A 4,809-nucleotide genomic window follows, 5' to 3' on the forward strand; every position below is an offset into this window, starting at 1 on the left:
TTCCGATACCCTTTTCTAATATTTATATGGCTGGCCCAGTTCAGTTTCTAATCGATTGTAATCCCCAGAACATTGATAATGTGACAGTAATGGCGAACAGGAGAGGGCTAAATTCTCTCTCATTGCAGACAGTCATTGCCTGTCACTTGTGAATATTACTTGAATTTGTCCCCTGGCTATCCAACTTCTGCTGGTGAGGATAATTTCACCTTAAAAACCTGATTTCATGTCTCATGACATCATCTGTGTTTACCGTTCTACGTCCATAATCTTAGTGTTAAGAACGCACACTGCTTACTCTCATTGTAGCTGAAATGCAATGTAAAATTGGCTGTGAGGTGCTTAGTGATGTCATCCCAGAGGAAATAAAACTTTCAAAACTAGCAATACTTGGAAAGAACATGCACTAGCCCTGTATTTTGAAGCCTACAATTCGGAATAGGATGTATCATTTGCAAAATTTAGAGATTTTTCTTTCAGGCTAAGCATATGAAAGACATGATAAAATTCTTTTCTCTCTCTTTCTGTCTTTCTCATAGAGACACACAGCAGGGAAACAGAGCCTTCAGTTCAACCAGTCCATAATCCCAAACTAAACTAGTCCTGGCTGCTCTTGGCCCATATCCCTCCAAACCTTTCCTAGTCACGTACTTAGCCAAATGTCTTTTCAATGTTGTAATTGTATCCACTTCCATCACTTTCTCTGGAAGTTCATTCCATACACCAACCTCTATCTGTGTAAAAAATGTTGCCCCTCCTGTTCTTTTTAAATCTTTCTCCTCCCACCTTAACATTATGACCCCCTAGGCTTGAAATCCAAGGGAAAATATACCTGCCTTATGTATACCCCTCATGATTTTATAAACCTCTGCAAGGTCACCCCTTAACCTCCTATGCTTCAGTGAAAAAAGTCCCAGCCTATCCAGCCTCTCCATTTCCAGCAACATCCTGGTAAATCTCTCTTGAACCCTCTCCAGCTTCATAATGTCCTTCCCACCAGAGGGAGACCAGAAGTGGATGCAGTATTCCAGAAAAGGCCTCACCAATGTCCTGTACAACCTCAACATAACATCTCTCTTTCCCTTTCTCCCCCGTTGTAGTGTGTAACTGCAATTCATAACCGGCGCCTGAATTATGTAAATCAGAGGGATCACAAGATCATGCGAAATGATGTAATGAGCTTCAGGAGCTTCAATTGAGGGAGAGCGAAGAAATTTCAGTGAGTCCTTATCCTGTTCCGAGTTCTCAAAATCTCTCCAGAAATGCATGTCAGATATGGGACCTTTAAGGAGTGATTCACAGCTGGATCACATCAGCACTCCTTGCTTACCTTACATGTGAAAAATATTTACCAAGTGATGGTGCCTGCTACCTTTTGCTGCTCAAACATCTCAATCCCAGCATGAATCAGCACCTTCAATAAAGGAGCAAAGAAACTAGCGTCTAAACACAACGCACAAATCTCAGATTGATAGATCTGAACATAGATTATCAAGTATTTTATAAAGCACCAAAGGACTTGCTAACTGGATATTTATTTCAAAGTGAATAATTAAACTACTAATGCTTCTTCAAATTACGCTGCAGGTTTGGTTGTCAATCTGACGTGAATATTTTCACTGATTTGTGGCTGAATACAAGGCATCTCGAATACAGAAGCGCTGTGCCCTGTTCCTAAGCAGAACCGAAGAGAGAAGAGCTAACGAGCTCGAAAACATGTTTGCGAAATGATAACTTGGATACAAATGCAAGAGGGAAACCATTCTGCAGTCAGCAATGAGATAAATAACTGGTCTCCCACATTCTTATGCTGGTCAAGGGAATCCGTCTAAGGGAGATGGAAAGCGTCCAGCTTTCAATGCAAGCTTTCTCCCTTTGTATGTCAGCTGTTCACAGAACCCCTACAGTGTGGGAGCAGTGTGGGAACCATTTGGCCCATTGGGTCCACACTGACCCTCTCAAGAACGTCCCGCCCAGATGCAACCCCCTACTCTTTCTCTGTAACCCTGCATTTCCATGGTTAGAGCAACAGAGTCAGAGAGATGTACAGCACGGAAACAGACCCTTCGATCTAACTTGTCCATGCTGACCAGATATCCTAAACTAATCTAGTCCCATTTGCCAGCACTTGGCCCATATCCCTCTAAATCCTTCCTAGTCATATACCATCCATTCATATACTCATGTTGTAATTGTACCAGCCTCCACCACATTCTCTGGCAGCTCATTCCATATGTGCACCACCCTCTGTGTGAAAAAACTGCCCCTCAGGTCCCTTTCCCCTCTCACCCGAAACCTCTGCCCTCTAGTTCTGGACTCCCCCACCCCAGGGAAAAGACCTAGTGTAATCACCCTATCCATGCCCCTCATGATTTTATAAACCTCCTATAAGATCATCCCTCAGCCTCTGACACTCCAGGGAAAACAGCCCCAGCCTATTCAGCCCCTCCCTGTAGCTCAAATGTGATGTCAAAATGAAAGCCTTGCCAAGTTCAATATGGGCAAACACATTCACTAGATTGCTGGAATCTCCATACACCACTGTTATGTGGGAATCCAACCTGGCCCATTGGGACACTGGCTCCTAATGATAGATGTAAACGTAGAGGCAAAGAGCAATAAAAGAGAGTCCTACAACAAAATAGGGAGTTTGACTTTCCCTTTGTCTGGGACAACTAGGAATGAACTTGACTCAGGGAACATATGGGATTCTGAGAAGGTTTGACTGGAGGTGTCAGGTTGCTGTCAGCTGGAGAATCCAGAGCACGCTGCGATCATCAGGGGTAGGGGCCTGTGATTGACGTCGGACAGTCTTTGGAATTCTCTGCAGCAGAGCGTTATGGCTGTTCCATGACAAGGTATGTTTGGGACTGAGATGGGCAGATCTTTGGTAGCTCAGCAAGATGGGGAGCGAGTGACTTTGAGGCAGAGATCAGCCATGACCCCAGGGCCAAGGGGCTGTATGATCAGGCACCGATTCTCTTTCTTCAATTCATCCAGTCAGAGGGCACCTACATCACCATCTCAGCGAGTGAATCTGCAACGTTTCTACTCACTGCCGAGAACAACAGGGGAGCTCTGTTAAAGTCAAAGATTTGCTTTCAAACTTGCAACACTACTGTTGTCAGATAACATCACCGTGTCGTGTGGCTGTCAAGGTACAACGTGCACCATTCTATTAAAAGATTCTCTGATTCACAAAGCTTTTTATCCTCAGTGACAGAGTTAGTGCTCTTACCTTTACTAGCTTCCTCTCCTTTTATAGCTGAAAGAATTAGCCCTGATAGCTATAGAGTTAATTCAGTTGCTATTCTCTTCTGACTGCAACCTCTTATCTCTGTTTTTACCTTGGTACGTCTGAATCATGCTTTCAAAGGACTACAAATCTTAGGCATCAAGTATCAACAAATTCCCTTGCTCTCCCTTCCTTCCTGAATCATGTTGCGCCAAAAAGTGTGGCGCTGGAACAGCACTGCAGGTCAGGCAGCATCCGAGGAGCAGGAAAATCGACGTTTCAGGCCGGAGCCCTTCATCAGTTGTGGTAAATATGATCAACCCTATCCTCAAGGTGTCAACTCGTGCTGGAGTAGAGTTAAATAGGACTCCCTCCCAAATATGCTGGGCCAGAGGAACATTGGAACAGGGGTACTGTCAAGATCATAGAGTCATAGAGACATTGAGTCATACAGCACGGAAACACACCCTTCGGCCCAACCAGTCCATACCGACCATAATCCCAAACTAAATTAGTCCCACCCACCTGCTCCTGGCCCATATCCCTCTAAACCATTCCTATTCATGAACTTATCCATGTTGTAAGTGTACCCACATCCAGCACTCCCTCTGGAGGTTTATTCCATACACAAAATTACCATGTCTGTAAAACAAATTGCACCTTGCGTCCTTTTTAAATCTCTCTCCTCTCACCTTAAAAATGTGTCCCATAGTATTGAAATCCCCCTACCCTAAGGAAAAGACATCTGCCATTCATCTTATCTGTATCCTTCATGATTTTATCAATCTTGCTATGGTCACCCCTCAACCTCCTACGTTCCAGTGAAAAAAGTCCCATCCAAGCCAGACTCTCCTTATAAATCAAACCTTCCATATCTGGAAACACCCTACTCAATTTCTTCTGAACCCTCTCCAGCTTAATAATATCCTACTTATAACAGGGAGACCAGAACTGGACACAGTATTCCAGAAGAGGCCTTACCAAAAATCTATTGATCTTAGCCTTAAATCTATATGTATTTACTGAGCGTCTATAGTCCTCTGAGATAACCATAGTCATTCTTGGAGTAGATGTGCAGGCTAGGGTGAATTGGCCATGCTAAATTGCCCATACTGTTCAGGGTTATGTAGGTGAGGTGCATTAGTCAGGGGTGAATGTAAAGTAATAGGGAATGGGTTTGGGTGGGTTACTCTTTGGAGAGTCAGTGTGGACTTGTTGGAACAAATGGCCTGTTTCCACACTGTAGGAATTCTATGATACTATGATGATTCCATCACCAAACATGTCGCAAAATCGCAATAGGTGGGCAATGTTGTAGAACAGAGAAATCTCAGGGTTCCGGCACATAATTCTTTAATTTGCATCACATACAGACAGAGTCAAGAGTGTGGTGCTGGAAAAGCACAGCAGGTCAGGCAGCATCTGAGGAGCAGGAGAATTGACGTTTCGGGCATAAGCCCTTCATCAGGAATCACATATGGACAGGATGGTTAAGAAGACATTTAGCACACTTGCCTTCATTGCTCAGATCTTTGAGTCCTGTATAACCTCAACATGACAAAATGCTTTCTTAA

This window comes from Chiloscyllium plagiosum, unplaced genomic scaffold (genome assembly GCF_037043375.1).
Source record: "Chiloscyllium plagiosum isolate Xiang-an unplaced genomic scaffold, Cpla_swu_hap1 HiC_scaffold_45, whole genome shotgun sequence".
Lineage (NCBI taxonomy): Eukaryota > Metazoa > Chordata > Chondrichthyes > Orectolobiformes > Hemiscylliidae > Chiloscyllium > Chiloscyllium plagiosum.